Raw genomic sequence first — 22,799 nt, 5'->3', positions numbered from 1 at the left:
CATACATATATACATACATACATACATACATACATACATACATATATATATATATATATATATATAAATATATATATATATATATATATATATATATATATACACATATATACAATTGCCCTAGTCATACGAAATGTGATCATCCATAAAAATAGAAGATATAAATATATTATATTATAATATCCTTAATCTTTGTTTTTACTCTCCTTGATAATAAACAATCGCTTGATTAATTAAGCATCTGAAGTTTCGCTTCCATGGACATTCCGAGTTTTTTTAAAATTTCAAAACGTCGAATTCTGTTTCCTTCAATATTTCCTGACTCGTGTAATATGCACCACTGTCTTCTCTCTTCTGTCCTGTCCCCATGCCCTGTTCTGTCTGTCCTGTCTGTCTGTCTTCTGTTCTGGTCGTACTGTCTGTCTGTCTCCAAAAGAGGATTTTCTGTCACTAACGAAGTCCAACTGACATCTGCTGTTGGTAATGTCCAGGTAAAATATATATTAATTTTCAAGAATAGTTCTAGAAAAGAAATGACAAAAAAAAATGTCAGAAAAAGAAATAAAAAAAGAAAGATTGGCAGTAATTATTCTCAATTAAATCTATACACAACACTCTACCTGCCCAATTATACCCCCTTTTAGTATTCTGCTTTTTTATATATAAAAAGGTACCTTTTAATGAGCTACGTTGTGTCTCACCAAAAAATATCATTTTTAAATTTTTTTTTTTTTCAATGAAGTACCACAAAGTTACAACAGATGCCGAGAGGCGTAGCAGTTCGAATCATGCTATGGGAGATGGCATGAGGCCTGCAATCTCACCACTTTTCTGAAATACGTAGAAATAATGTATCATACCCAAATCTGTATCATACCCATATCTTTAACAAACCATAACTATACCCATACCTACATCTGTATCATACCCATATCTGTACCATACCCATACCCATATCTGTACCATACCATAAACATACCTATATCTCAACCATACCCATACCTACATCTGTATCATACCCATATCTGTGCCATACCATAACCATACCCATATCTGAACCATGCCGATACCCATATCTGTATCATACCCATATCTGTACCATACCTGTAGCATCCTCGTCTTTGAGTACTTAGGTTCCAAGAAGACAGGTTGGTAATTCACTTATTTTATTCTGGTATATCAATTATAAGTATGCAGATCCATGCTTCTGATCGTGTCACAGTTCGTGGATGGCGGGAGACAGTCCACAACAACTCCCAGAAGGTTCATCACAGTTGAATGAGAGAGTAGTGTTTCTCAATACATTACAATACCCATACACATATCCGTATCATACCCATATCTGTACCATACCATAACCATACCCATATCTGAACCATACCCATACCTACATCTGTATCATACCCATATCTGAGCCATATCATAATCATACCCATATCTGAACCATACCCATACCCATACCCACATCTGTGTCACACTATATATCTCTACCATATGCATATCTGTAGCATTCATATCCATATCTGTACCATACCATAACCTTACCCATATATGGACCATACCCATACCTACGTTTGTATCATACCCATATCTGTCCCATACCATAACCATATCCATATCTGAACCATACCCATACTCATACCCACATCTGTGTCACACCCATATCTGTACCATACCCATATATTTGTATCATACCCATATCTGTACCATACCCATATCTGTATCATACCCAAATCTGTACCATACCCATATTTGTATCATACCCATATCTGTACCATACCATAACCATACCCATACCTGCATCTGTATCATACCCATATCTGCCATACCAAAACCATACCCATACCTGAGCCATATCCATACCTACATTTGTACCATACCCATATCTGTACCATACCAAAACCATACCCATATCTGAACCATACCCATAACCAAATCTGTGTCACACCCATATCTCTACCATACCCATATCTGTATTATACCCATATCTGTACCATACCCATATCTGAAACATACCCACAACAATATCCATATGTGTATGAGACCCTTAGCTTTACCATATCATAACCATACCCATAACCACATCTGTATTATACCCATATCTGCACCATACCATAATCATACCATGCCTATATCTGCACCATACCTGTACCATACCCATGCCCATACCCACACCTGTATATATCATACCCATATCTCTACCATAGCCCTATCTTTATCATACCAATATCTGTACGACACCCATAACCATACCCATAACTGTATCATAGCCATTTCTGTACCATGCCCATATCTGTATCATACCCATATCTCTACCATAGCCATACCATATATGTGACTTACCCATAACCATACCCATGCCCGTATCTGTATCATATGCACATCTGTACCTACCATACCTGTACCATATCTGTATCATACCCATATATGTACCATACCCAAAACCATACTATATCTGCACCATGCCCATAACCATACTATATCTGTACCGTGCCCATAACCATACTATATCTGTACCATGCCCATAACCACATCTGTATCATACCCATATCTGTACTATACCATATCCATACCCATATCTGTATCATACCCATATCTCTACCATACCATAATCGGTATAATACCCATATATGTACCATACCCATACCATATATGTGTCATACCCATGACCATATCATACCCATATCTGTACCTACCATACCCATACCATATCTGTATCATACCCATAACAATAAACATACCAATATCTGTATCATACCTATAGTTATACCATATCACAACCATACCCATCCCAATATCTGAACCATACCCATACTTACATCTGTATCATACCTGTAACTGTGCCATACCATACCCATACCATGCCCATACCCACATCTGTATTATACCCATATCTGTACCATACCCATACCCATTTCTGTATCATACCCATATCTGCACCATACCATAACCATACCCATATCTGAACCATACCCATACCCAAATTTGTATCATACCCATCTCTCTACCATACCCATATCTGTATCATACCATATCTGTACCTCACCCATAACCACAACCATATCTGTATCATACCCATGTCTGTATCATACCCTTACCATATATGTAACATACCCATAACCATTCCCATATCCATATCACACCCATATCTGTATCATACCCACATCTTTACCCATAACATATCTGTATCATACCCATATCTGTGTCATACCCATATCTGTACCATACCCATATCTGTATCATACCCATATCTATACCATACTCATAACCATACTATATCTGTACCATACCAATAACCATATCTATATCATACCCATAAACATACCCATACCAAAATCTGAACCATACAATTACCCACATCTGTATCATGCCCATATCTGTACCATACCATAACCATACTCATATCTGAATAATAACCATATCTGTACCATAACTATACCCATATCTGTCTCATATCCATAACAAAACCCATACCCAGATCCTTATCATACCCATATTTGTACCATACTTAACCATACCCATATCTGAAGCACAACCATATCTTTATCATACCGATAACAATACCCATATCTTTACCATACCATAACCTTACCCATATCTGAAACATACCCATACCTACATCTGTATCATACCCATGTCTGAACCATACCCATAACCTCATCTGTATCATAACCATATCTTTACCATACCATAACCATTCCCATATCAGAACCAAACCCATAACCATACCCATACCTACACCTGTATCATACCCATATCTGACCCATACCCATATCTCAACCAAACCCATAACCATACCCATACTCATAACTATACAATAACTGTACCTATATTCATATCCATACTTAAACCCATATATATGATATATATATATAATATATATATAATATATATCATATATATATATATATATAGATATATATATATTATATATGTATATATATATATATATATCTATATATATCATATATATATATATATATATATATATATATATATATATATATTACTTATTCATTCATGTATTTACACAATTATATACTCATGCACAGACACACACACACACGCACACAACCAATGTTAATAAATTTGGGTCCTCAGCAGACTTCAACTTTTTTATAATTTTCTCAAAATTTTTGAGAAAATTTCCAGATATCAGAATAAACAACAATCTTTGTGCTAGAAAATATAGCCGAACTCGGCATCCGACTATAAAAAGAGATTCATAGCGGCAGGTGACAATGAATAATATGATTGTGAGAGATAAGTGCGTCTTCGGAGAAGCGGAGATCGAACTGGATCCGACAACCCATAAGGACTTCGAAGAGAATTCAGGAATGATTCAGGAAGCAGCTACCCGGGGACGGACTGGATCCGACAACGACTCCAAATTGAAGAAGCTATCAGAGGATTCAAAACTTTCTCAAAGGACTCCGTTTTCCAGGGACGGAAATTTTCAGAGTCCTTCCGAGAGGAGGCCTGTGAATCCGCAACAACGACTCCAAATTGAAGAAGTTATCAGAGGACTTAAAACTGTCTCAAAGGATTCCGTTTCCCAGGGACGGAAATCTTCAGAGAGTCCTTCCGAGAGGAGGCCTGAGGACTGTGAATCCGCGACAACGACTCAAAATTGAAGAAGCTATCAGAGGATTCAAAAGTGTCTGAAAGGATTCCGTTTCCCAGGGACGGAAATCTTCAGAGAGTCCTTCCGAAAGGAGGCCTGAGGACTGTGAATCCGCGACAACGACTCCAAATGGAAGAAGCTATCAGAGGATTCAAAACTGTCTCAAAGGATTCCGTTTCCCAGGGACGGAAATCTTCAGAGAGTCCTTCCGAGAGGAGGCCTGAGGACTGTGAATCCGTGACAACGACTCCAAATGGAAGAAGCTATCAGAGGATTCAAAAGGATTCCGTTTTCCAGGGACGGAAATCTTCAGACAATCCTTCCGAGATGAGCCCCGAGGACTCTGTGAATCCTCGAAGACCCAAAGGACTGTGTGGCAGATATGAAAACTAGCCTTAAGAGAAACCGTGGTGTCGTTAGCTTAGCTTGGTTTGTGCGGTTCTACATAAGAATTGGCCAGGACCTGAGGAGGGACAAGACACCCTACCCTCCTCAGAACACATACCAGAGCAGGACGAAGGATATGAGAGATCGGGAAATAGAAGGTAGGTGAGAATAATGTAGTTCTATCCATCTCCCTCTTCCTTTATGTAGAGAGAAAGAGAGTGAGAGAGAGAAAGAGGAGAAGCAGACCGGGACAGGAAGGGAGGGCCCCACCTCCCTCTGTCCTCATCTCCTTTTCCTTCTCTTTATTTTTAGTTTAGTTTTTTCTTTAGTTTTTTAGTTTTAGTTTTTATTTTTAGTTAATTTTTTTTCTTTAGTTTCTTAGTTTTAGTTTTTAATTTTAGTTCATTTTTTCTTTAGTTTCTTATTTTTAGTTTTTATTTTTAGTCCATTTTTTCTTTAGTTTCTTATTTTTAGTTTTTATCTTTAGTTCATTTTTTCCTTTAGTTTCTTAGTTTTATTTTTTATCTTTAGTTCATTTTTTTCTTTAGTTTCTTATTTTTAGTTTTTATTTTTAGTTCATTTTTATTTAGTTTCTTATTTTTATTTTTTATTTTTAGTTCATTTTTTTCTTTAGTTTCTTATTTTTATTTTTTTATTTTTAGTTCATTTTTTTCTTTAGTTTCTTATTTTTATTTTTTATTTTTAGTTAATTTTTTCTTTAGTTTCTTATTTTTATTTTTTATTTTTAGTTAATTTTTTTTCTTTAGTTTCTTATTTTTATTTTTTATTTTTAGTTCTTTTTTTTCTTTAGTTTTTTCTTATTTTTTATTTTTTTATTTTTAGTTAATTTTTTCTTTAGTTTCTTATTTTTATTTTTTATTTTTAGTTAATTTTTTTCTTTAGTTTCTTATTTTTATTTTTTATTTTTAGTTCTTTTTTTCTTTAGTTTCTTATTTTTATTTTTTATTTTTAGTTCATTTTTTTCTTTAGTTTCTTATTTCTAGTTTTTTATTTTTAGTTCATTTTTTTCTTTAGTTTCTTATTTTTATTTTTTATTTTTAGTTCTTTTTTTCTTTAGTTTCTTATTTTTATTTTTTATTTTTAGTTCATTTTTTTCTTTAGTTTCTTATTTCTAGTTTTTATTTTTAGTTCATTTTTTTCTTTAGTTTCTTATTTTTAGTTCATTTTTTTCTTTAGTTTCTTATTTTTATTAATTATTTTTAGTTCATTTTTTTCTTTAGCTTCTTATTTTTATTTTTTATTTTTAGTTAATTTTTTCCTTTAGTTTCTTATTTTTATTTTTTATTTTTAGTTCATTTTTTTCTTTAGTTTCTTATTTCTAGTTTTTATTTTTAGTTCATTTTTTTCTTTAGTTTCTTATTTTTATTTTTTTATTTTTAGTTAATTTTTTCTTTAGTTTCTTATTTTTAGTTTTTATCTTTAGTTCATTTTTTCCTTTAGTTTCTTAGTTTTATTTTTTATCTTTAGTTCATTTTTTTCTTTAGTTTCTTATTTTTAGTTTTTACTTTTATTTAGTTTCTTATTTTTATTTTTTATTTTTAGTTCATTTTTTTCTTTAGTTTCTTATTTTTAGTTTTTATTTTTAGTTCATTTTTTCTTTAGTTTCTTATTTTTAGTTTTTATTTTTAGTTCATTTTTTTCTTTAGTTTCTTATTTTTATTTTTTATTTTTAGTTCATTTTTTTTCTTTAGTTTCTTATTTTTAGTTTTTATTTTTAGTTAATTTTTTCTTTATTTCTTATTTTTATTTTTATTTTTAGTTAATTTTTTTCGTAGTTTCTTATTTTTTTAGTTATTTTTAGTTTTTATTTTTAGTTCATTTTTTCTTTAGTTTCTTATTTTTAGTTTTTATTTTTAGTTAATTTTTTCTTTAGTTTCTTATTTTTATTTTTTATTTTTAGTAAATTTTTGTCTTTAGTCTCTTATTTTTAGTTTTTATTTTTAGTTTCTTTTCTTTAGTTTCTTATTTTTATTTTCTATTTTTAGTTCATTTTTTTCTTTAGTTTCTTATTTTTAGTTTTTATTTTTAGTTCATTTTTTCTTTAGTTTCTTATTTTTAGTTTTTATTTTTAGTTTTTTTCTTTAGTTTCATTTTATTATTATTATTTATTTTTTTAATTTTTTTTTTTTTTTTTTTTTTTTTTCTTTAGTTTCTTTCTTTTTATTTTTTTATTTTAGTTCATTTTTTCTTTAGTTTCTTATTTTTAGTTTTTGTTTTTAGTTTATTTTTTTCTTTAGTTTCTTATTTTTATTTTTTTATTTTTAGTTAATTTTTTCTTTAGTTTCTTATTTTTAGTTTTTATCTTTAGTTCATTTTTTCCTTTAGTTTCTTAGTTTTATTTTTTATCTTTAGTTCATTTTTTTCTTTAGTTTTTTATTTTTATTTTTTATATTTTTTTTTATTTAGTTTCTTATTTTTAGTTTTTATTTTTAGTTCATTTTTTTTTCTTTAGTTTCTTTTTTAGTTTTTTTATTTTTAGTTCATTTTTTTTCTTTAGTTTCTTATTTTTATTTTTATTTTTGTTCTTTTTTTTCTTTAGTTTCTTATTTTTATTTTTTATTTTTAGTTTTTTTTTTCTCTAGTTTCTTATTTTTATTTTCTAATTATTTTTAGTTCATTTTTTTCTTTAGTTTCTTATTTTTAGTTTTTATTTTTAGTAAATTTTTTCTTTAGTTTCTTATTTTTATTTTTTATTTTTAGTTAATTTTTTCGTTAGTTTCTTATTTTTAGTTATTTTTAGTTTTTATTTTTAGTTCATTTTTTCTTTAGTTTCTTATTTTTATTTTTAGTTTTTATTTCTTTTTAGTTCATTTTTTCTTTAGTTTCTTAGGTATTTTTTAGTTTTCTTTTTAGTTCATTTTTTGTTTTTTTTCATTTTTTTCTTTATTTTTTTTTGTTCTTTTTTATTTTTAGTTTTTTTCATTTAGTTCATTTTTATTAGTTTCTTATTTTTAGTTTTTCATTTTTAGTTCATATTTGAGTTTCTTATTTTTTTTTTGTTTTTTTATTTTTTTATTTTTAGTTTTCTTTTTTTTACTTTAGATTTCTTATTTTTAGTTTTTGTTTTTCTTTTTAGTTTTCATTTTTTTCTTTGTTTAGTTTCTTATTTTTATTCTTTATTTTTAGTTAACTTTTTCTTTAGTTTCTTATTTTTAGTTTTTATTTTTAGTTAATTTTTTCTTTAGTTTCTTATTTTTAGTTTTTATTTTTAGTTCATTTTTTTTCTTTAGTTTCTTATTTTTATTTTTTATTTTTAGTTCATTTTTTTCTTTAGTTTCTTATTTTTAGTTTTTATTTTTAGTTCATTTTTTCTTTAGTTTTTATTTTTAGTTTTGTTTTTATCTTCATTTTTCTATTTTAAGTTTTTATTCTAATTTTTTTATCTTGTTTTATCGTTATTTTTTATGTTTTTATTCTTAATTTTTATCTTTAGTTTTATTTTAATCTGTACTTTTTTATTTTCAGTTTTTATATTTAGTTGTTTTATATTTAGTTTTTTTATAGTTTTTATTTTTATTTTTTATTTTTATTTTTTGTTTAATATTTATCTTTAGTTTTTATTTTACGTTTTTTATTTTTAGTTTACTTTTTATCTTTAGATTTTTTAGTTTTTATTTCTAGTTTATTTTATGTCTCGTTTTTTAAGTTTTTAGTTTTAGTTTTTAATTTCTATTTTTTATTTTTAGTTTTTTATTTTCAGTTTTTATTTTTGTTCTGTTTTATCTTTAGTTTTTTTATTTGTTGTTTATTTTCTTTATTTTTAGTTTTTATTTTTATTTCTGTTTTACCTTTAGTTTTGTATTTTCAGTTTTTATTTTTAGTTTTATTTTCATCTTTAGTTTTTTTCTTTTAGTTTTGTTTCTATTTTTAATTCTTTATGTTCAGTTTTTAAATTTAGTTTTTTAATTTAATTTTATTTTTATGTTTAGTTATTTATTTTTCGTTTTTATTTTTAATTTTGTTTTATCCTTAGTTTTTTATTTTTATTTTTTATTTTTAATTTTGTTTTATGTTCAGTTTTTTATTTTTATCTTTAATTTTGTTTTTATCCTTAGTTTTATATTGTTTTTATTTTCTATTTTGTTTAATCTTTGGTTTTTTATTTTTAGATTTGCCTTTTATTTTATTTTTTTTATTCTTTTTATTTATATTTATATTTTTCCTTATTTATTTTCCATTTTTAGTTTTTTATCTTTAGTTTATTCATTTACTTTTTTTAACTTTTATTTTATCATTTTTTTTAATTTTTTTTTATTTCATCTTTAGTTTTTATATTTAGTTATAGAATTTTTGTTTTTAATATTTAATTTTGTTTTTATCTTTAGTTTTTTATTTTTATTTTTATTTTTATTTTTAGTTTTTAGTTTTTATTTTTCATTTTTTTTTATTTTATCTTTAGTATATTATTATTTTTTTTGTTTTATTATATATAGTTTTCTTTTTAACTTTTTATTTTTTTTTTATTTTTTTGTTTTTTATTATTTGTTTTTATGTATTCTTTGTTTTTTGTTTTATATTTACTTTTCTTTGTTTTTTTTGTTTTCTTTGTTTTTTGTTTTATTTGGTTTTTATTTTATTTCTTTTATCTTTAGCTTTTTATTTAAAGTTTTTATTTTTATTTTATTTTTAGGTTGTTTTTTATGTTTTGTTTTTTATGTTTAGATTTTTTAGTTTCTTAGGTTTTAGTTTCATTTTTTACAGTTTTTTATTTTTCAAGTTTATTTCGGCACTTTTCAGTTTTTGGTTTTTATTTTTAGTTTTCAATTTGAGTTTATTTTACACTTTTTAGTTATTTAATTTTCGGTTTGATAGTATTTTGTTTTTCGTTTCTTATTTTTTTTTTTAGTTTAGGGAAGGAAAAAGAGATGCTCAGGGCGAAGGGAAGGAACGGTCCCGCCCCATCCCTATCTGTCCTAACTGCTTTTGCTCCTCTCTCTCTCTCTCTCTCTGTCAAGAAATAGGAAGAGGAGAAGATGCAAGGGGCCAAAACAAAGGTCCCACCCATAACTATCTGTCCCTACCTTTTTCACTCTTCCCCCCCCCCCCCCCCATCTCTCTCTCTTCTCTCTCCTCTCTCTCTCTCCTGTCTCTTTTCTAACTCTCCCCTCTCTCTCTGTAGAGAGGAAGGAAGAGGAGAAGATGTTCGGGGCAGGAAGGGAGGTCCCACCCCTCCCTCTCTATCCTTAGCTTCCTTTCCTCTCTCTGCCTCTCTCACTCTCTGTCTCCTAACTCTTTCTCTCTCTCTGTAGAAAGGAAGTAAGAGAAGATGTTCAGGGCAGGAAGGGAGTTCCCATCCCAATCTCTCTTTCCTTAGCTTCCTTTCCTCTCTCTGCCTCTCTCACTCTCGGTCTCCTAACTCTCTCTCTCTCTCTGTAGAGAGGAAGGAAGAGGAGAAGATGCTCGGGGCAGGAAGGGAGGTCCCACCCCTCCCTCTCTGTCCTTAGCTTCCTTTCCTCTCTCTGCCTCTCTCACACTCTGTCTCTAACTCTTTCTCTCTCTCTGTGAGAGAGGAAGGAAGAGGAAAAAGATGCTCGGGGCAGGAGGGAGGTCCCACCCCTCCCTCTCTGTCCTTAGCTTCCTTTCCTCTCTCTGCCTCTCTCACTCTCTGTCTCCTAACTCTTTCTCTCTCTCTGTAGAGAGGAAGGAAGAGGAGAAGATGTTCGGGGCAAGGAAGGGATGGTCCCACCCTCCCCTCCTCTGTCCTTAGCTTCCTTTCCTCTCTCTGCCTCTCTCCACACTCTGTCTCCTAACTCTTTCTCTCTCTCTGTAAGAGAGGAAGAAGAGGCAAAAGATGCTCGGGGCAGGAAGGGAGTCCCACCCCTCCCTCTCTATCCTTAGCCTCCTTTCCTCTCTCTGCCTCTCCTCCATCTCTGTCTCCTAACTCTCTCTCTCTCTGTAGAGAGGAAGGAAGAGGAAATGATGCTCGGGGCAGGAAGGGAGGTCCCTCCCTTCACTCTCTGTCCTTCGCTTCCTTTCCTCTCTCTGCCTCTCTCACTCTCGGTCTCCTACTCTCTCTCTCTCTCTGTAGAGAGGAAGGAAGAGGAGAAGATGCTCGGGGCAGGAAGGGAGGTCCCACCCCTCCCTCTTCTGTCCTTAGCTTCCTTTCCTTTCTCTCTCTGCCTCTCTCACACTCTGTCTCCTAACTCTTTCTTTCTCTCTCTGTAGAGAGCAGGGAAGAGGAAAAGATGCTCGGGGCAGAAGGGAAGGTCCACACCCCTCCCTCTCTACCTTAGCTCCTTCCTCTCTCTGCCTCTCTCACTCTCTGTCTCCTAAAACTTTCTCTCTCTCATGTACAAGGGAGAAGAGGAGAAGATGTTCGGGGCAGGAAGGGAGGTCCCACCCCTCCCACCCTCTCTGTCCTTAGCTTCCTTTCCTCTCTCTGCCTCTCTCACACTCTGTTCTCCTAACTCTCTCTCTCTCTCTGTAGAGAGGAAGGAAGGAGGAAAGATGCTCGGGGCAGGAAGGGAGGTCCCACCCCGTCCCTCTCTGTCCTTAGCTTCCTTGTTTCCTCTTCTCAGATAGAAAAAATAGGAATCAAGGGGGAACCGCAATATATGGGAAAGACAAAAAACAAGGAAAAATATATGAGAAATATAGTAACTCAGAATGTGAACTAATAGCGGTAGAATTTGAATCTGAAAAATTGATGAACATAGTAATATATAGACCTCCTAATACTAAAGAGTTTGACTTAATAATTGAAAAATTGGATGATATATGTAGAAATCACAGGACTGGACTATTCTCCTATCTGGTGACTTCAACTTTCCTTTCGTAGAATGGAAAGAACGAATAGGAGATTGTGGTTGTACTTATACATATAAAAAAGAGAGTAATAGTAGTGCAGAAGATAAGAGGCAATTTGAAAAGCTATTAGATATGCTACTAGAATACAAACATTCAACAAATAAATCACCTGCCAACAAGAAAGGAAAATACTTTAGACCTAGTATTTGTGAACGAGATGAATTATGTTAAAGAAATAATAGTTTATAATGCGAGTATTTCAGACCATAATGTCATAGAATTAACAGTTCATTCCAAAGCAAGTGAAAATAGAGATAAGCAAGAAATGAAAAAGTGGGAAGGATATGGAAAATACAACTTCTACAGTAAAAATATAAAATGGTCAGAAATTAATGAAGAATTAAACAAAGATTGGGATAAACATTTTCGGTAAGTGATGACATAAGGGTAAATACGGAGATATTATATTAAAATTGGAGGAGAAAATAGTGGAAAAATATATACCGAAGAAGAAAAGTAAACATCATTCATGCATACCAAGAGACAGAAGGATCTTGTTCCAGAAAATCAGAAAGTGGAAAAAAGGTCTTGCAAAAGAAAAAAATGCATGGAAAGTTATAGAACTAAAAAGTAAGATAGAAAATGCAGAACAAAAGATTATACAATCAAAAGAAATGAAAAACGGGACTTGGAAGAAAAAACCCTATTAAATATCAAGCAAAACCCCAAACTATTATACTCATATGCGAAGAAGATGAATAAAAGAAGAATAGAAATAGGCCCTCTGAGAATTGAAGGGAGATTAACGAATGAAAAAAAGGAAATTTGCAACATACTGGCAGAACGATATAAGAGAGAATTCACCCCTAGAATAGATAATGAAGATAATGATATAGAAGTAAGGGGATGAAAATAGTGAATATTTAGCTGACATAGATATTAATGAAGCTGATATTGTGCAGGCTATTAATGAAATTAAAAATGGAGCTGCTGCAGGGCCTGATGGAATTCCTGCTATTTTGTTAAAGAAAGTAGTTCATTCTATCGCAAGCCACTTGCAATATTATTAAGACAAAGTGTAGATACAGGCAAGATATATGATGAGCACAAATTAGCATATATTACCCCTACTTTCAAAAGTGGATCAAGACTAGAGGCAAGTAATTATAGGCCTGTGAGTCTAACATCACATATTATGAAAGTGTATGAAAGGGTAATGAAGAAAAATATTATGAAACATTTAATAAAAAATAATTTGTTTAATAAAGGACAACATGGTTTCGTACCCGGAAAAAGTACACAAACCCAACTGTTAGTCCACCGTGAGAACATATTCAAAAATATGAAAAGCGGAAATGAAACAGATGTGGTTTATTTAGACTTTGCAAAAGCTTTTGATAAAGTAGACCATAATATATTAGCGAAGAAAATTAGAATACAATATCGTGGATAAAGTAGGAAGATGGTTAAAAGAATTTTTAACACACAGAAAACAGATAGTTATTGCAAACGACGAGAAATCGGATGAAGCCAAGGTAATATCCGGTGTGCCGCAAGGTACGGTGTTAGCTGCAATACTGTTTGTTATTATGATTGAAGACATAGACAATAATGTTAAGGATTCGGTAGTGAGTAGTTTCGCAGATGACACAAGAATAAGTAGAGAAATTACTTGTGATGAAGATAGAACGCTCTACAAAGAGACCTTAACAAAGTATATGATTGGGCAGAGGTAAATAGGATGGTATTTAACTCTGATAAATTTGAATCAATAAATTATGGAGACAGAGAAAGAAAGCTATATGCACATAAGGGACCTAATAATGAGACCATCACAAATAAGGAAGCAGTTAAAGACCTTGGTGTGATGATGAATAGGAACATGTTATGCAATGATCAAATAGCAACTCTGTTGGCAAAATGTAAAGCAAAAATGGGAAGGGAATGTTGTTACGGCACTTCAAAACAAGAAAAGCTGAACACCCCCCCCCATGATTATGCTTTATAAAACATATGTTCGTAGTCCACTTGAATATTGCAATATGATATGGTACCCACACTATCAAAAGGATATTGCACAAATAGAGAGTGTACAAAGGTCCTTTACAGCTAGAATAGAAGAAGTTAAGGACCTAGACTACTGGGAAAGACTACAATTCTTTTAAAATTATATAGTCTAGAAAGGTAGAAGAGAACGCTACATGATAATTCAGGCATGGAAACAGAATAGAAGGAATAACAGAAAATAAAAATCACATGGAAACAAAAATATCAGAAAGAGCAAGCAGAGGTAGATTAATAGTGCCCAAAACTATACCAGGAAAAATAAGGAAAGCACACAGGACATTAATCCACTACGCACCAGCATCGATAATGCAGCGTCTATTCAATGCGTTGCCAGCTCATCTGAGGAATATTTCAGGAGTGAGCGTAGGGTGTTTAAGAATAAGCTCGACAAATATCTAAACTGCATCCCAGACCATCCAAGATTGGAAGATGCAAAATATACCGGAAGATGTACTAGCAACTCTCTGGTAGACATTAGAGGTGCCTCACACTGAGGGACCTGGGGCAACCCGAACAAGATGTAAGGTCTGTAAGGTAAGGTAAGGTCATCTCACTCTCGGTCTCCTAACTCGCTCTCTGTAGAGAGGAAGGAAGAGGAGAAGATGCTCGGGGCAGGAAGGGAGGTCCCACCCCTCCCTCTCTTTCCTTAGGTTCCTTTCCTCTCCCTGACTCTCTCACTCTCTGTCTCCTAACTCTTTCTCTCTCTCTCTCTGTAGAGAGGAAGGAAGAGGAAAAGATGCTCGGGGCTGGAAGAGAGGTCCCACCCCTCCCTCTCTTTCCTTAGCTTCCTTTCCTCTCTCTGCCTCTCTCACTCTCGGTCTCCTAACTCTCTCTCTGGAGAGAGGAAGGAAGAGGAGAAGATGCTCAGGGCAGGAAGAGAGGTCCCACCCCTCCCTCTCTTTCCTTAGCTTCCTTTCCTCTCTCTGCCTCTCTCACTCTCGGTCTCCTATCTCTCTCTCTGGAGAGAGGAAGGAAGAGGAGAAGATGCTCGGGGCAGGAAGGGAGGTCCCACCCCTCCCTCTCTTTCCTTAGCTTCCTTTCCTCTCTCACTCTCGGTCTCATATCTCTCTCTCTGGAGAGAGTAAGGAAGAGAGAAGATTGTTCGGCAGGAAGGGAGGTCCCACCCCTCCTTCTCTTTCCTTAGCTTCCCTTCCTCTCTCTGCGTCTCTCATTCTTGGTCTCCTATCTTTCTAGGAGAGAGTAAGGAAGAGGAGATGCATACCGAGGGCAGGAAGGAGGTCCACCCCTCCCTCTCTTTCATCAGGCTCCTTTCCTCTCATCACTCTCGGTTTTTTTCTCTCATATATCTCTCTGGAGAGAGTAAGGAAGAGGAGAATGATGAATCGGGGCAGGAAAGGGAGGTCCCACCCCATCCACGCTTCTATCCTTAGATTCCTTTCCTCTCTCACTCTCGGTCTCATATCCTCTCTCTCTAGGAGAGAGTAAGGGAAGAGGAGAACGATGCTCCGGGGCAGGAAGGGAGGTCCCACCCATCACTCTCTGTCCTTAGCTTCCTTTCCTCTCTCACTCTCGGTCTCATATCTCTCTTTCTGGAGAGAATAAGAAAGAGGAGAGAATCTCGGGGAGAAGGGAAGGGAATTTTCCCACCCCTTCCCTTTTCTCTTTTCCTTAGCCCTTCCTTTTTTTTTTCCCTTTTTTTTTTCTTTCTTCCCTCCTCTCGTGGCCCTCTCGCCAACCTCTCGGTCTCCTAACTCTCTCTCTGGAGAGAGGAAGGAAGAGGAGAAGATGCTCGGGGCAGGAAGGGAGGTCCCACCCCTCCCTCTCTTTCCTTAGCTTCCTTTCCTCTCTCTGCCTCTCTCACTCTCGGTTTCTAACTTTCTCTCTCTGGAGAGAGGAAGGAAGAGGAAAAGAAGATCTCGGGGCGGAAGGGAGGTCCCACCCCTTCCCTCTCTTTCCTTTCCTTCCTTTCCTTTCCTTCTCTGCCTCTCTCACTCTAGTCTCCTACTCTTTCCTCTCTCTCGTAGAGGAAGGAAGAGGAAAAGATGCTCGGGCAGGTAGGAGGTCCCACCCCCTCCCTCTCTGTCCTTAGCTTCCTTTGTCTCTCTGCTCTTCTCTCATCTCTGGTTTCTCCTAACTCTTTCTCTCTCTCATAGTAAGAGGAAGAGGAAAGAGGGAAAAGATGCTAGGCAGATAAAGGGGAGGTCCCACCCCTCCCTCTCTGTCCTTAGCCTTCCTTTCCTCTCTCTGCCTCTCTCACTCCGGAGGTATAACGGTAACTCTCTCTTTTGAGAGAGGAACGAAGAGGAGAAGAAGCTCGAGGCAGAAAGGGAGGTCCCACCTCTCCCTCTCAGTCCTTAGCTTCCCCCCTTTTTTTCCTCCTCTCTGTCTCTCTCACTCTCGGTCTCATATCTCTCTCTCGGGAGAGAGGAAGGAAGAGGAGAAGATGCTCGGGGCAGGAAGGGAGGTCCCACCCCTCCTCTCTTTCCTTAGCTTCCTTTCCTCTCTCTGCCTCTCTCACTCTCGGTCTCCTAACTCTCTCTCTGTAGAGAGGAAGGAAGAGGAGAAGATGCTCGGGGCAGGAAGGGAGGTCCCACCCCTCCCTCTCTTTCCTTAGCTTCCTTTCCTCTCTCTGCCTCTCTCACTCTCGGTCTCCTAACTCTCTCTCTCTCTCTCTCTCTCTCTCTCTCTCTCTCTCTCTCTGTAGAGAGGAAGGAAGAGGAGAAGATACTCGGGGCAGGAAGGGAGGTCCCACCCCTCCCTCTCTGTCCTTAGCTTCCTTTCCTCTCTCTGCCTCTCGCACTGTCGGTCTCCTAACTCTCTCTCTCTGTAGAACCTTACCTTATAGACCTTACAGTTCGTTCGGGTTGCCCCAGGTCCCTCAGTGTGAGGCACCTCTAATGTCTACCAGAGTTGCTAGTACATCTTCCGGTATATTTTGCATCTTCCAATCTTGGATGGTCTGGGATGCAGTTTAGATATTTGTCGACCTTATTCTTACATCTACGCTCACTCCTGATATATTCCTCAGATGAGCTGGCAACGAATTGAATAGACGCTGCACTATCGATGCTGGTGCGTAGTGGATTAATGTCCTGTGTGCTTTCCTTATTTTTCTTGGTATAGTTTTGGGAACTATTAATCTACTTCTGCTTGCTCTTTCTGATATTTTTAGTTCCATGATGTTTTCTGATATTCCTTCTATTTGTTTCCATGCCTGAATTATCATGTAGCGTTCTCTTCTCCTTTCTAGACTATATAATTTTAAGGATTGTAGTCTTTCCCAGTAGTCAAGGACCTTAACTTCTTCTATTCTAGCTGTAAAGGACCTTTGTACACTCTCTATTTGTGCAATATCCTTTTGATTGTGTGGGTACCATATTATATTGCAATATTCAAGTGAACTACGAACATATGTTTTATAAAGCATAATCATGTGTTCAGCTTTTCTTGTTTTGAAGTGCCGTAACAACATTCCCATTTTTGCTTTACATTTTGCCAAAAGAATTGCTATTTGATCATTGCATAACATGTTCCTATTCATCATCACACCAGGTCTTTAACTGTTTTCCTTATTAGCCGGATTGTCTCATTATTTAGGTCCCCTATATGCATATAGCTTTTCCGTTCTCTGTCTCCATAATTTTATTGATTCAAATTTATCAGAGTTAAATACCATCCTATTTACCTCTGCCCAATCATATAACTTTGTTAAGGTCTCTTTGTAGAGCATTCCTATCTTCATCACAAGTAATTTCTCTACTTATTCTTGTGTCATCAGCGAAACTACTCACTACCGAATCCTTAACATTACTGTCTATGTCTTCAATCATCATAACAAACAGTATTGCAGCTAACACCGAACCTTGTGGCACACTGGATACTACCTTGGCTTCATCCGATTTTCTGTTTTCATCGTTTGCAATAACTATCTGTTTTCTGTTGTGTAAAAATTCTTTTAACCATCTTCCTACTTTATCCACGATATTGTGTTTTCTAATTTTCTTCGCTAATATATTATGGTCTACCTTGTCAAAAGCTTTTGCAAAGTCTAGATAAACCACATCTGTTTCATTTCCCGCTTTTCATATTTTTGATTATGTTCTCACGGTGGACTAACAGTTGGGTTTGTGTACTTTTTCCAGGTACGAACCCATGTTGTCCTATATTAAACAAATTATTTTTTATTAAAGTTTCATAATATTTTTCTTTTCTTCATTACCCTTTCATACGCTTTCATAATATGTGATGTTAGACTCATCAGGCCTATAATTAACTTGCCTCTAAGTCTTGATCCACTTTTGAAAGTAGGGGTGTATATTGCTAATTTGTGCTCATTATAAATCTTGCCTGTATCTACACTTTGTCTTAATAATATTGCAAGTGGCTTTGCGATAGAATGAACTACTTTCTTTAACAAAATAGCAGGCACTCCATCAGGCCCTGCAGCAGCTCCATTTTTAATTTCATTAATAGCCTGCACAATATCAGCTTCATTAATATCTATGTCAGCTAAATATTATCACATCATCCTCTTCTATATCATTATCTTAATTATCTATGGGCTAGGGGTGAATTGCTCTCTTATATCGTTCTGCCAATATGTTGCAAATTTCCTTTTTTTCATTCGTTAATCTCCATTCAATTCTTAGAGGGCCTATTTCTATTCTTCTTTTATTCATCTTCTTCGCATATGAGTATAATAGTTTGTGGTTTTGCTTGATATTTAATAGGGTTTTTTCTTCCAAGTCCCTTTTTTCATTTTCTTTTGATTGTATAATCTTTTGTTCTGCATTTTCTATCTTACTTCTTAGTTCTATAACTTTCCATGCATTTTTTTCTTTGCAAGACCTTTTTTCCACTTTCTGATTTTCTGGAACAAGATCTTTCTGTCTCTTGGTATGCATGGACTATTGTTTACTTTTCTTCTTCGGTATATATTTATACAGTATTTTCTCTAATATTTTATATAATATCTCCGTATTTACCCTTATGTCATCACTTACGAAAATGTTATCCCAATCTTTGTTTAATTCTTCATTTATTTCTGACCATTTTATATTTTTACTGTAGAAGTTGTATTTCCATATCCTTCCCACTTTTTCATTTCTTGCTTATCTCTGTTTTCACTTGCTTTGGAATGGACTGTTAATTCTATGACATTATGGTCTGAAATACTCGCATTATAAACTATTATTTCTTTAACATAATTCATCACGTTCACAAATACTAGGTCTAAAGTATTTTCCTTTCTTGTTGGCAGGTGATTTATTGTTGAATGTGATTCTAGTAGCATATCTAATAGCTTTTCGAATTGCCTCTTATCTTCTGCACTACTATTTCTCTCTTTTTTATATGTAATAAGTACATCCACAATCTCCTATTCGTTCTTTCCAGTCTACGAAAGGAAAGTTGAAGTCTCCAGATAGGAGAATAGTCCAGTCCTTGTGATTCTACATATATCATCCAATTTTTCTATTATTAAGTCAAACTCTTAGTATTAGGAGGTCTATATATTACTATGTTCATTAATTTTTCAGATTCAAATTCTACCGCTATTAGTTCACATTCTGAATTACTATATTTCTCATATTTTTTCCTTGTTTTTTGTCTTTCCCATATATTGCGATTCCCCCTTGATTCCTATTTTTTCTATCTGATCTATAAGTTTGGAACCCTTTTATTTGATCATCATTCCCAGTCTCTTGGGAATACCAGGTTTCACTTATATTCATTATATCTATTTTCTTTTCAATTTGGGTTAGTTCTTCTAAGTACTCTATTTTTCTTTTTGAGTTACTCGTAACTAAACCCTGCGCATTCATCACTATGATGGTTTGCGTGTTTTCTCCTTCATTTAATATTGGTAATGATAAGGATTTTCCCCATGTCTCTTTCCTGTTCTTTGGTATGTTGTTCTTTTTTTCATTTCCAGAAATTCTGACATTAAAAAATCCAACTTTTCCATAATATTTGTTCTTCCTTCATCATAATTATTCATTTTGTGTCTGAATCTGCAATTTTCTCCATATCTGCAATATCCTCTTGCATAATAAAAACAGTTATTATCTCTTGAGTAGAATCTTGGAGCTGATGCTTTGAAATATTTTGCTGACTCCTCTGCATATCTCGTTGATGGCTTGCTTTTTTCTTTTACCTGATATTCTTCATTCCTCTCTTTATTTGTTTCTTTCTTATTTTGGATTTTATTACTTGATTGGTTATTTATTTGATTATGTTTCATGGCTACAGGGTGCATATATTTACATTTTTTGTCGAACTTACATCCTTTTCCTTCTTTTTTGGTTTTTGCATATTTTTGGATGTAGATCTCTGCAATCATCCCCATATCCATCTAGGTATGCACATTTACCATATATTTCATAGTTGTGACATACCTTAGGATGTTTGTAGTAACATTTTTCTCCAAATCTGCAATTCCCTCTTTTCAAAAGGTTGCAGACTTTGTCTTTTTTGTATATTTTTTCCTCTTTCCCGTCATTGTGTAGATCTGGGTAGAGCCTCTTCGGGATTTTCTTTTGTGTTGTCATATCGTAATTTATTTCTTCGTAGGTATGCTGCTTTATAGCCTCATATGTAGTATCAATGAGTATCTCTGCATCCATACTTTTATCTTGTTCTTTGTTTCCTTATCTTTTCTGTCATTTCAGTTTGTTTACTTCTCTTCGTTTTCCTCTTCTTCTTCTTCTTCCTCTTCTCCTCTTCTCTTCTTCTTCTTCATCCTCAACTATTTGTACATTCAATCTTGATTTAATAACATTGTCTATCCATGGTAGACATGTGAGCAAAAAATTCTTGTGTCTTTTCTCATATCTTGCATTACCTCAGCACACTGTGGATGGGTCGGAATGTTGCATGCAGCACATTTTCTGATTAGGTTTGTGGATTATCTATGCTATACCAACACTTACACAGTTTATATGCTTTTGGCATTCTTTTTCCTAATGCATCAATTAGGATATTCACAAGGTCACCTATCATTTTTCTTTGCGGATGTTGGTTTATGTATATTTTCTTTATGAGTCTCTTGACCACTTGGATTTTATTTGGAACTTCTTCAATTATTTTCAAGATGTTTTCAGTTGATTTGTTCTAGTTTTGAAGGATTATATCCTCCTAATATATATATGAATGCTTTGTATCTTTTTGGTTAGGACTGTTCGATCTCATAGATGAGAAATGCCAGTTCCCTTCCTGCTACCTCATCGTATGGCGAATTGCCAAGCAAGCTAAATCTCGCCATTTTTTCCCGCAGTTTGGGAACTTACTAGCCATCTTGTTCTGATCTTTAGCAAGTATTTCACTTGAATAAACTAAGAATCTTAGAAGACAGCTTTATCCTACTATTTTTCACACTAATCTTATCACCGATAGTTCACGAACACTTCTAGAATATTTCTCAAATTCTAGACGTATGTTAAACTTGTGATATCTGTTGATTAATCTGACTTCGCACAGGAACGTCTCACCAAGCAAGATGGCTACTAGAGAGAGAGAGAGAGAGAGAGAGAGAGAGAGAGAGAGAGAGAGAGAGAGGGTGGGATCTCCCTCCCTTCCTGCACCTTCCATCTTCTCCTTTTCCTTCCTCAATCCAGAGAGAGAGAGATGAAGAGAGAGAGGAGAGAGATGAGAGAGAGAGAGAGGGTGGGATCTCCCTTCCTGCACTTTCCATCTTCTCCTTTTCCTTTCGTAGACTGGAAAGAACGAATAGGAGATTGTGGATGTACTTATACATATAAAAAAGAGAGTAATAGTAGTGCAGAAGATAAGAGGCAATTCGAAAAGCTATTAGATATGCTACTAGAATACAACATTCAACAAATAAATCACCTGCCAACAAGAAAGGAAAATACTTTAGACCTAGTATTTGTGAACGAGATGAATTATGTTAAAGAAATAATAGTTTATAATGCGAGTATTTCAGACCATAATGTCATAGAATTAACAGTCCATTCCAAAGCAAGTGAAAACAGAGATAAGCAAGAAATGAAAAAGTGGGAAGGATATGGAAAATACAACTTCTACAGTAAAAATATAAAATGGTCAGAAATAAATGAAGAATTAAACAAAGATTGGGATAACATTTTCGTAAGTGATGACATAAGGGTAAATACGGAGATATTATATAAAATATTAGAGAAAATACTGGATAAATATATACCGAAGAAGAAAAGTAAACATCAGTCATGCATAACAAGAGACAGAAGGATCTTGTTCCAGAAAATCAGAAAGTGGAAAAAAGGTCTTGCAAAAGAAAAAAATGCATGGAAAGTTATAGAACTAAAAAGTAAGATAGAAAATGCAGAACAAAAGATTATACAATCAAAAGAAAAGGAAAAACGGGACTTGGAAGAAAAAACCCTATTAAATATCAAGCAAAACCCCAAACTATTATACTCATATGCGAAGAAGATGAATAAAAGAAGAATAGAAATAGGCCCTCTAAGAATTGAAGGGAGATTAACGAATGAAAAAAAGGAAATTTGCAACATATTGGCAGAACGATATAAGAGAGAATTCACCCCTAGAATGATAATGAAGATAATGATATAGAAGTAAGGGATGAAAATAGTGAATATTTAGCTGACATAGATATTAGTGAAGCTGATATTGTGCAGGCTATTAATGAAATTAAAAATGGAGCTGCTGCAGGGCCTGATGGAGTGCCTGCTATTTTGTTAAAGAAAGTAGTTCATTCTATCGCAAAGCCACTTGCAATATTATTAAGACAAAGTGTAGATACAGGCAAGATTTACGATGAGCACAAATTAGACATATTACCCCTACTTTCAAAAGTGGATCAAGACTAGAGGCAAGTAATTATAGGCCTGTGAGTCTAACATCACATATTATGAAAGTGTATGAAAGGGTAATGAAGAAAAATATTATGAAACATTTAATAAAAAATAATTTGTTTAATAAAGGACAACATGGTTTCGTACCCGGAAAAAGTACACAAACCCAACTGTTAGTC

General features: G+C 33.9%; 1 protein-coding gene across 1 annotated transcript in view; it reads right to left on the bottom strand.

Annotated features, from left to right (window-relative positions):
* Nucleotides 1-22,799, bottom strand: part of LOC135205775 (trypsin alpha-3-like) — a 281,700-nt gene that overhangs the window by 67,002 nt on the left and 191,899 nt on the right. The window lies entirely within an intron of this gene.

This window comes from Macrobrachium nipponense, chromosome 24 (genome assembly GCF_015104395.2).
Source record: "Macrobrachium nipponense isolate FS-2020 chromosome 24, ASM1510439v2, whole genome shotgun sequence".
Classification (NCBI taxonomy): Eukaryota; Metazoa; Arthropoda; class Malacostraca; order Decapoda; family Palaemonidae; genus Macrobrachium; species Macrobrachium nipponense.
Note: the sequence above shows the minus strand (reverse complement) of the source record. Positions and strands in the feature narration are given on the sequence as shown.